The sequence below is a fragment of the Hylobates moloch genome, unplaced genomic scaffold (genome assembly GCF_009828535.3).
Source record: "Hylobates moloch isolate HMO894 unplaced genomic scaffold, HMol_V3 SCAFFOLD_9, whole genome shotgun sequence".
Taxonomy (NCBI): Eukaryota; Metazoa; Chordata; class Mammalia; order Primates; family Hylobatidae; genus Hylobates; species Hylobates moloch.
Genome location: NW_026652284.1, coordinates 18,716,229 through 18,726,969, shown reverse-complemented (window position 1 = coordinate 18,726,969; position 10,741 = coordinate 18,716,229). Strand labels below are relative to the sequence as shown.

General features: G+C 45.7%; 1 long non-coding RNA gene across 2 annotated transcripts; it reads left to right on the top strand.

Moving 5' to 3' along the window:
• Window positions 1-4,078: 4,078 nt before the first annotated feature.
• LOC131384289 (uncharacterized) lies at window positions 4,079-9,799 on the top strand. Of its 2 annotated transcripts, none has more exons than XR_009214985.1 (3): window positions 4,079-4,255; window positions 5,080-5,183; window positions 9,592-9,799. It is a non-coding gene; the product is annotated as an uncharacterized LOC131384289 (long non-coding RNA). The 2 variants fall into 2 exon arrangements; XR_009214984.1 differs by having other exon boundaries at window positions 9,588-9,799.
• Window positions 9,800-10,741: the final 942 nt, after the last annotated feature.

Here is a 10,741-nt window from a genome sequence, read left to right as displayed (position 1 = left end):
AGCCTGCATGGCAGAGGAGCCAGACCTTGCCTCAAAAAAAAAAAAAAAGAACATAATAGCCGTGGGCCAGGAGAGAAAGAAAGGAGATGCTACCTCAGCTCCACTACATACAGACAGGTGAACAAGAAACTACAGGAGAGAGAACTTCTAAAGGGCTAAACAGAGACACCCAGAGGACACCCAGAGGAGTGCAGAAAGGGCAATTTGTATCCAATATCTGTGCTAGTCAGGGCTAGGGCTAGGGTATACTATGCTGCAGAAACAAGTAAGTCTGGAAACATCAGGAGCTTAGTACAGCAAAAATCAATTTTTTGCTCAAGCAAAATCTGATGTGCATCACCGGGGCCCTGCCCCATCTGGGGACCCCGGGATGCAGTTATCTTCCATCTGGTGTTGCCACCAACAGGCAGCTTCAAGGGTCACTGAGGCAGGGAAGAGAGCACTAAAAAGGCCATGCACTGGCTGTTAAACATTGTGTCCAGACATGACACATGTCACCTCCACTCATATTTCATTGACTAAAACCAGCCACATGGCTTTGCCTAACTCCTAGGAGATTGGAAGTTTAGAAGAGCGCATGGGCTATGGGTGACCATTAAAAGTCTCTGCCACTGTACTAATGTTAATTGAGCCCTCCCTATGTGCCAGGCACTGTTCTCAACACTGTATATGGCTGATCTCATTTAATCCTCAACCTTATGAGGTAGTTACTAATATCTGTATTATATTGTACAGACAATGCACTGAGACCCAGAGAGTTTAGGTAACTTGCTGGTGTCTCATAGCTAGTAGGTAGTGGGGTCAGGATCAAAGCCAAATAGACTCTAGGGCCTGAGTTCTTAACCTCTGCACCTGCTCCCTCTCTAATGCCATCTCTCCTGGAGGGATTTCTGTAAAATTATAGGCAATGTAAATAAAGCACCTCATATGCAGTGTCTGACATGTAATAGTTCTTCACATATGGCAACTGTTTCTATTATTATTGTTGTCGTTATTGGCTACCTAAGTCCCTCTGACTCAAGGCAGGGTATAAATAGATGACTGTGTGATAAAGCTTCATTAAAATGTACCTCTTTTGTCCTGGAATCTGGGGTTGCATGGAATATTTTAATATAACATTGCAGAGAAGTATCAAGTAAATGCCATCAACAGGAAGGATTTTAGCAAGTCGTGCCCATGCTGACCTGGTAATGGCATGAAAGCAAAGTCTGCATTTTAATTACCGCCCTGCCATGTCTCGTTACTGGTATCTGCAAGGCTTCTCTGAGCAAAATTGAAGGATACAATAGTCGTTTATTTTGTATTTGTTTTCATTAAACATTAGCACTGATCTTGACTTGTTCTGTAGGTACTTAAAGCACAAATACTGTGTTGTAAAGTGATTTCTGAACCTCTTTGTGCAGCAAAAAATATATCTGGTCTTGAAGTGACTCCCCTGTCTCTTTAATTGACATCACTCCTGCTTCTTCTCAGGAAGGCTCAGCACCTAGAGGCTTCCTGATGTGTGGGTGGGTGAGCAGGTAGCACTACCCTGGAAAAAGGAGCTGTTCTGGATCCTCTAGATTTTCATAGACCAGTGAAGGATATCATTGAGTTTGTGGAAGGACTGGGGCAGTTAATGGTGTGCATAAACCTGTGTGATTGTGGTGGTTGGTACCATAGCTTCTTGCCAGGTAGGAGTTGGAATGCAAATTCTTAGTACTTGAGAGATATTTCTCCTTCTTCTTTAACATTGGGAATTGGGGGATAATTCCTTCTTCTTTCTTACCTTCTTTCAAGGAGCCTGATTTCTGCCATAGGCTGTAGCCCATCGTTTCTGACAAAACAAGATGCACTCCTAGGGGTGTCTCATGGGGTGAACTCCGGGGTGGACAGTGCTGTGCTTAGCAGTGCGCCAGGAGAGAAAGATAGGAGATGCTACCCCAGCTCCACCACACACAGACAGGTGAATGAGAAATGACGGGAGAGAAAACTTCTAAAGTGCTAAACAGAGACACTCAGAGGAGTGCAGAGGGGGCAATTTTTATCCAATATCTGTTTCTGTTGCCCAAGTGTCAATACATAATCCAAAGATCCTTCAGAACAACATTCACTTAAAAGCCAAAACGATACTGGAGGGTCGAGTCAAGGGTGGCTGAATCACATATGTGGACGCCTCTTTTATTCTGTTCAGAACCCACAGCTATTACTGTGTCTGAGAACTAAGTAGGTCACGTTAGGTAATGAAATTCCCCAGTATCATTTTGGCTTTTAACTGAACATCCTTCTGAAGGATCTTTGAATTAGGTATTGACACTTTGGCATTGGCAATATACCGGATAAAAATTTGGCAAGTCTTTAAAAAGAAGTATCCTGTAAAATAACATATACTCTATGATTACAACTATATAAAAATACCTGTATATGTGGCCAGCCTCCAGACAGAACTATACATAGTGAAGGAAGTTATAGTATAGTGGTGAGATTATACAAGAATTTTTTATAAATGTTTTTGATATTGTATTGCCCCTATTTTAATGAAGGAAGAACAAATTATTATTCTGTCATAGCCAAAATATGACATTTTAACAAATCAATGGGAAAAGCATCAGTGGTGAAGTTCAGAGAGAGAATCTTTAAAATAACTAAAGAATAGTCACATTGCAAGGAAATGCTGACCTTTGGGCAGAGAACTTGAAAGGGGGAAAATTTTAGGAAAATACAGGAGGCTTTTTAGAAGTCAGTAGATCCTAGTCATTAGGGATTTGCTATTGATATTTTTCAAAAGTCAGAGCAAAGCTAAGAGCATTCTAAATTTTTTTTATTGAGATGGAGTTCTGCTCTTGTTGCCCAGGCTGGAGTGCAATGGCGCTATCTCGGCTCCTTGCAACCTCCGCCTCCCAGGTTCAAGCAGTTCTCTCCTGCCTCAGCCTCCTGAGTAGCTGGGATTACAAGCGCACGCCACCACGCCCGAATAATTTTTTTGTATTTTTAGTAGAGACGGGTTTTCTGCATGTTGGTCAGGCTGGTCTTGAACTCCCTACCTCAAGTGATCCGCCTGCCTCAGCCTCCCAAAGTGCTGGGATTACAGGCGTGAGCCACCACTCCCGGCCAAACATTCTAAATTTAAGAAGAAAAAAATTATCCATAATCACAGAAATGCCACAAACTAAACCATCTTCCATCTTTCTATTTGTTCCTTATACTCTAGCATTTGCCCGTCTATATCCAAATATTTCACGTAGCTTTAGATACCTTTTATTCAGTTCCACCCCCCACCCCGCCCCACGCTACAGAAGACATAAGTATTTTTACCCGATACTTTATTAATTTAAGTATTCAAAAAAAGCATTACTGATTACATTTTAAAACACTGTTATTCTTGAACATTTGTTGACTTGAACTATCTGACCTTCTCTAAAAAAAAAAAAAAGATTATCCAGATGATAGCTAAAAGGAAAGGGATGTCAGGCTTGTCATCTTCCACTTGAACAGAGATGAGGAAAGGTGATGGTCACAGTGACCTGGACGCCACCCCTCTGGGATGCCTTGGCCAGAATCTGCAGCGGAGGGCACTGGCCCTAAAGTCCCTTCTAATGCTTCAAGTGTTTGGTTCTACATTCTAGAATTTTTAGAGGCTGACATTCTAGAAAGGTGAGCTGCAGATGAAGACCCAGCACAGAGCCTGCGCCAGAATCTTCTGGTGGCCTGTGCTGGGGAAACAGGGTGCCCGTATGGGGTTCAGAGCCCAGGAACCTGGCTTCAGGAACCTGCCTTCAGGAACCTGCCTGGCCTGTGCAATCCTAAGCTTTGCGCTTTTAAAACCAAATTGCTTTTTGCAGTTTAAGCTCCTGGCCATTTCCTGTTTTGCCCTGATTCAACCTGCAGAGCCGGATTGCACCCTCTTGGCCGGGTCCTAGGAGAGCAGCCGCCTCCAGCGCCTCAGCTGTGCTCGGCCAAGTGGAACCCCTGAACAAATGCCCTCGGTAGCGCTCCCGGCCTGGCCAGCTGCAGTTGGAGACATAGCGCCATCTAGTGGAAGAAAGAAAACAGCCCCCAGTTGCTTTTTTTTTTTTTTTTTTTAAATTAGTGGAGAAACCTTGAAATGGACTGAGAATCAACCGTCCTCGTTTGATACCAAAGGAGCTTGAGGCCAAAGCAAATCCAGAGAAGGAAATGGATTTCCTGAATGTCACACAGCCAGCCAGTGGCAGCTTTGACGCTACAGAATCTCATCATTTGAGACACAGTTCAGCAGTCTTGGCACCATTCCACGGTGAGGAAACCAGAAGGTGAAAAAGCTAATTTCGGTTGAGTGGCATTTCAGAGCTCGCTGAGGTGGAGGTGAACATATGCTGGGGGCTGATGTCTAAAGAGAAGTTGTCAGTTATTTACTGTTCTACAGAATGCCTTGGCTGAACTCTCGGTGATGGGTGCAGGGCTAGAGAGAATTCAGTTGTCTGCCTTGCCCCTTACACTCCAGTTGGCCCTGAAACTCACACAGGATAAGATCATGTGAATTACACTGGGTTAGGGAGCAAGAGAGGCCACAGAGGGTCACTTGTGCCCTGAAGGTAGAGAAGGGAACGAGAGTTTATGGAATGTTGGCCCCAGCGTTTCTTTTCCCCTTTTCCCTGATAAGGAGAAATTTGAGCCTCTGATCTCAGTTCTACCTCCTTCTCCTGCTTCTTAGAAACTCCAGCAACTCTGGGTTTCTGGTCTTGAGATTCCAGACAAGGGGTGGGGCCAGCACCCTTGTTTTCTGCTCTCTGGAGACTGCCGTGACCTGGATGAAACAGGACTGCCATGAGGAACTGGGCAGTACTTGGACTTTTCAGCCAATCTACAGCTAAAAGGCATATCCACGCAGTAGACTGTTGCCCACGATTGTGGAGGGGGAAATGCTAGCTGCATTATTCAGTGTCAGTTTCAGGGGTGGAGGGAAAGGTTAAAACCAATGCCTAACTTCATTCCTTCAAAAGAAAATCCTAAATGTTGACTTGAAACATATGGCTATGCTTTGGGATACATCGTAGTCTAGTTTCTCATGGCTATCCTAAAACAGCAAAAGGATCTCTCGGTTGCATTCTCTTCCTTCAGAGCCTGGGCACTTCCCTTAACTCCTAGACCATCATCCCAGCAGGAAGGACCAACCCCATCTTGCCTTAAACCGAAGGTTGCTGGCAGAGTTTCAAGCTGTACATGTGAGTATGAAGGGTGTGCAGTTAACCTTTAAACTCACTCCTTTGATTTCATTTTTTAAAAAGCTGATTTGAGTAAGGGAAACTTTGAATGCCCTTTTCTCTTGTAGCCTAGGGAATCTCACTCAGAGACCTTTGTGGACTGGAATGTCCTGAACTGGCCAAGACTTGACAAACCCTCAGGTGCCCAGGGCACTGGCTGAGTCACAGTGCAGCATACATGGCCTGGTTTGCCCCAGGTTTGCCCCAAGCTGCCCCTACACAGAGAGCTGGCCCCTCTCCAGGGCCTGCTCCACCTGGTTCTATCTCCTCTCCAGGGTCACTGTCCTGCCCTCCAAAATGCTTCTCCTCCAATGCACTTGGTTACAACTGGGCTTTGTTTCAGTGCCCGGGAGCCTGTTGAGATGTAGACTCATAGACAGTTCGGTTTTCCAGGCCAACACATCCTGGAAAAGGGGTTGTAAAGAATATCTTCATGATGCAGATCATATTTTCCCACAGAAACACCGTCATAACTGGGGGGTGCTTCTAAGCAGAGACCTGGCTCCAAATGCATCCCAGTGATATCCCCAGCATAGTCTAAAAGCCAGTGTATCCTGAAAGCTCTGTGATCATTTATCAGAAGAACTCTCAGACAAGCCTTTCGCCCTTGACACTGGCAGGGCCCTCAGCGTGTGACTCAGTGCCCTGCACTGAGCCTGTCCCTCCCCAACCACACATGCCAGAGCCCCTTTCCTTCCTCTCCTGGCCTTGATCTTGAGACTGTTAGCCTGCTAGTTGTTCCGCATTGGCTGGGTCTTCTCTTTTCCTTACTGAATTCCTTTCACTAAAAGACTTTTGAACAATTCACAATTTCATATGCCTTTCCATCCCTGCAACTCCCACATGACAGAATCCACCCTGTGATGAGCCCCAGACTGTCATAACAGCAACCGTTCACAGATGACTAAGCCTAAGGGAACCCCCATGTAACACAGGTCAGAGCCCTCACACAGCCTGAAGATACCTCAAATCCTCTATGCCTTAAGGTGAAAGGGTAGCTAAGTAGGACATTCCTTTTCCCAAAAGATGTTTACTGAGTTCTCTCCATGTGTCAGTACTTTCCAAGGCTCTCGGGAGACAGCTACGAATAAAATGGACAGGCCAGCTGTGGTAGCTCACACCTGTAATCCCAGCACTTTGGGAGGTCAAGGTGGGAGGATCACTTGAGCTTAGGAGTTCGAGACCAGTCTGGGCACATAGGGAGACCCATTTCTACTAAAAAAAAAAAAAAAAAAAAAAAAAATTAGCCAAGTATGGTGGTGTGCACCTGTAGTCCCAGCTACTCAGGAGGCTGAGGTGGGAGGATCCCTTGAGCCCAGGAGGTTGAGGCTGCAATGAGCCATTATCATACCACTGCACTCCAGCTGAGTGACCGAGTGAGACCCTGTCTCAAAAAACAAACAAAAGCAAAAACAGATGAAAAAGTTTTGCTTATATGGAGCTCTCAGGGGAAGGTATAAATGACATTTGTCCAATGAGCAGAAAGGCTTGGGAGTCAGGAAGTCTGAGGAGCTAGTCTAGATGCCTCCACTCAGAGTGGAGGCTAAGTCACTCCCTCTCTGATACAATCTCCTCATCTGGAGAATGAAAAGATCAGACTTGGTCACATGGAAGGGCTCTCAACTGTGACCCGCTGAGGGCGCTTCGATTCGTGACCCTATAGACTTTTTGGCTTGTACTAGATAGACTCTTAGGTTTCTCAGCCAAGAAACTAGAGCTCCCCTGTGTCTCCTTCAGTGGAACATTTGAGCCAACTTCCCTCTCTGCCCCCACAATTCTTTTTCCGCTTTGCTCATTCTTTGGCCTTAAGAAAGAAAGAAGAGAGAACACATCTCCATCACGTTCACCTGCCTGCCTTCCCCTCTTATTCCCCTTGTACCCCCGCCTTCTCCATTTTTATGTGGTCACAAACATTTTTCAAGGACAGCTTTAAGTGACCCCCTTCTTCAAAGATGGCTTTTGTGGGTGGAATGCCTCTTTGGGGTCACTGTGATGCCTTTGGGGGTATCTGTCCCCTTAAGCATGCCCAAGGAAGCAGTGGATAGATCCCGGGGAGGGATTCAGTGCAGTTGGTGCAACAGAACCACTGGAAACCAATTAACAGGCCGAACACCAGAGTAAGGACGGTGGCCAAAGAACAGGCACCCTGTGGTAAACAATTACCAGTGTGGGTAGGAACGGCAATGTAGGTCAGCTCTCAGCCAGGAAAACGTTTCACAAGTGCAAAATGCGAATCCTTCTGGAAGTGGAATTTAGGGAAAGAGTTGTTTTGTTTTCTGTATTTGGGAGGATGACCACCTGGTCACTCTGCACCTCCCCTTGGTTTCTAAGACAGCTGGTCTTGGCATCCACCTCCCTCCAAAAGAAAGTGGCTCAGAGGCCTTTCTAACTTTGACCTTCCGGCTGATAATCCTGATAGGCGAGGCCAGTTCCTGCTTTATGGACCAGGTCTGGGCTCCAGGTAGTGTGCAGGCGTTGTACGTCCACGTTTTGGGAGACACTGGATATGTTTCGGCATGGAAGTATTCGATTCTTTCTTGTTATTTTATCTTTTGAGAATACACAACTTTTAGCATCTAGAGTACTTGTAAAGATTTGACGTTTTATCTGAGTGTCTAGGGAACCTGAAATTAAGGTCAATGTCCGGGCTTTAAGGACTATTCTGTAAGGGATTTGGTCAGCAGAAATAGGAGACTTTGGGGCTCAGATCTGGTCTAGAGGCTCAGGTCCATATGAGCCACTGTGACATTTAACCTCCTAACTTGGCGTGGGCACAGGCTCTTTGAGTTTACAAAGTGTTTCCATGTTTCTTCTCTCTCTGTTCCTCAGAACCGTTTTGGAAAGCAGGCAGGGCAGGTGTTAACATCTTTGCATGTTGCATAAGGTTCAAAAAGGCTAACGCTTTTTTAAAAAAAGTAGAGATGAGGTCTTGCTATGTTGCCCAGGCTGGTCTTGAACTCCTGGTCTAGAGCAATCCTCCCACCTCAGCCTCCCAAAGTGCTGGGATAACAGGCGTGAGCCACACCTGGCCAAGAAAGGCTAAAGCTTGTAAATGGCAGTCAAGACTGGAGTAAGATCTCCTAGTATGGAGGCCAGGAGTCTTTTCCCCAGACAATAGTGTAATTAGGCGGTCTTCTGAGAGAACCCTGCTCAGACAGGGCAGTTGTACTAGTGAAAACATATTTCTGGTATCTAGCTGTTAACCTTATTCTAGGAAATACTTGGATTTAATAATAACTCAAGGGAGGTTGGGCCCGCCACATTGCTTGCTATCAGCATGTGGCCCACTGGATACCACCTTCCCTAGAAGGCCCAAGCCACAGAACTCTGACATGCATTTTCCTGGGTGGTTCCTGATTCTGCTTCAAGAAGACCAGAGGAGAAACTGCATCTTCTAAATATCTGTGGCTCCCTAGGGAAGCGAGAATTGCCATTTCAAACGGCTTCAGAGGCTCCGCTCTCTGCTCTCTGACCTCACTCCAGTGCGTCTTTCCCCTGAGTCTGCATTCCCTACTGGCACACTTTGACCTCTGGATTATGGGGGAGTACTGACCGAACCCCACTATCTTCACCTTCTCAGGCGCTGCATGGGACATATCTTTGGCATACGGCCCTAATGATGGCAGAACTTTCTGCTAGCCTTTTCTTTTCTTTTGGACGTGGGGTCTCACTCTGTCATCTAGGCTGGAGTGCAGTGAGGCAATCATGGTTCACTGCAGCCTTGAGCTCCCAAGCTCAAGCGATCCTTCCGCCTCAGCCTCTTGAGTAGCTGGGACTACAGGTGTGCACTATTGCACCTGGCTAATTTTTTTTTAAATCTTTTTGTAGAGACAGAGTCCCACTGTGTTGCCCAGGCTGGTTTGCTGGCCTTTTCATAAAAGAACAAAGAACTGTCATCCTTAACTTAGCAACGTAAACCTCCATCCATGAAAAGCACCTGCTGACAGCTAGTCATTTTTAAGAAATATAGCATTTCTTAAAATGGCACATGAGAAAGTTTGCAGAAGCAATTGTCTAGAACCCTTCTGGTCTTGCTTCACACTGCCAGCTGAGTTATCTTCCTAAGTGAATCACAGTAGAATCCTGCTTTGACGCATTTCTAACCAGTTGGACCAGCTGCAGCTCATACTGCCCTCATCTCCCCAAATAGCATTCCATGCAGTAAATAGTAGGTTGGTCCAAAAGTAATTGTGGTTTTTGCCATTACTTTTAAATGGCAAAAACCGCGATTACTTTTGCACCAACCTGATACTTGTCATGAAACAGCTTCCAAGGCACTCTCTAGAGCCTCATTGTAGAGGGGTCAATGTTAGGGGCAAAGGAATTCATTGTGCACCTGTAGGAGTTTAATGTCTTTTTTTTAAGCCAGGAATTGAGAAGTGTAACTAATGAGCACGCCGTGAAAGCCACAGACCACCTCATTAAATGTCAGAGCCATTTCCCAGCTTGGGGAGAAATGAACATCCTCAAAGAAAACTCACCTCATCAATTAATGAAGACTTTTTTAATGTGGTAAATATTCAACAGACATTTCTAATAGACAAAGAGCATTCACCAGAGGACTTAAAGAAGAAAAGCCCCAGATTTCTGGTGGGATGTGGAGGGAGGAGGGTGGTGAGAAGGAAGAGCCTTCTCTATATGGTGTACTCCATTGTCAAGAAGCAGCTGGTTTGTGGTTTCAGGATTCAGATGATTTTCAGTGGCTCTCCCTTCCTTTCAAGGACCCTCTGTCATTGTAGGTATTGCTAACTCTTCTAGAGCCACCATTAGGATTGTTGTGTGGTTAAAGGAGAGAATCCAGGCCGGGCACGGTGGCTCAAGCCTGGATCTCAGCACTTTGGGAGGCCAAGGCGGACAGATCGCCTGAGGTCAGGAGTTCCTAGACCAGCCTGGCCAACATGGTGAAACCCCGTTTCTATTAAAATAAAAAAAAAATTAGCTGGGCATGGTGGCCTATGCCTGTAATCCCAGCTACTCAGGAGACTGAGGTAGGAGAATTGCTTGAACCCAGGAGGCAGAGGTTGCAATGAGCTGAAATCACGCCACTGCACTCCAGCCTGAGTGGCAGAGCAAGACTCCGTCTCAAAAAAAAAAAAAAGAGAGAGAGAGAGAGAGAATCCACCAGGTACAGTGGTGCACACCTGTAGTCCCAGCTACTTTGGAGGTTGAGAGGCAGGAGGATTACTTGGGCCCAGGACTTTGAGGCTGCAGTGAGCTATGGTCTTGCCACTGCACTCCAGCCTGGGTAGCAGAGCAAGACCTTCTCTCAAAAACAAAAAAAAAAAGTTTTTTTAAAAATGTAATATGTGTACAGCTTCACCTACCCTTTACTGAACAGCATGTGTTGTTCTTACTTGTGAAACACTATGAACAGCAATTCTTAGGTTCCACTGCGAGGATGAGACAAACTTAAGGCTGCCTACGTATGTTTAAAGCAAAAGAAAAACAGAATTCGTTTAAAAAAAAATTTTAAAAGCTAGGCACAGTAGTGCACGCCTGTAATCCCAGCTACCTGGGAG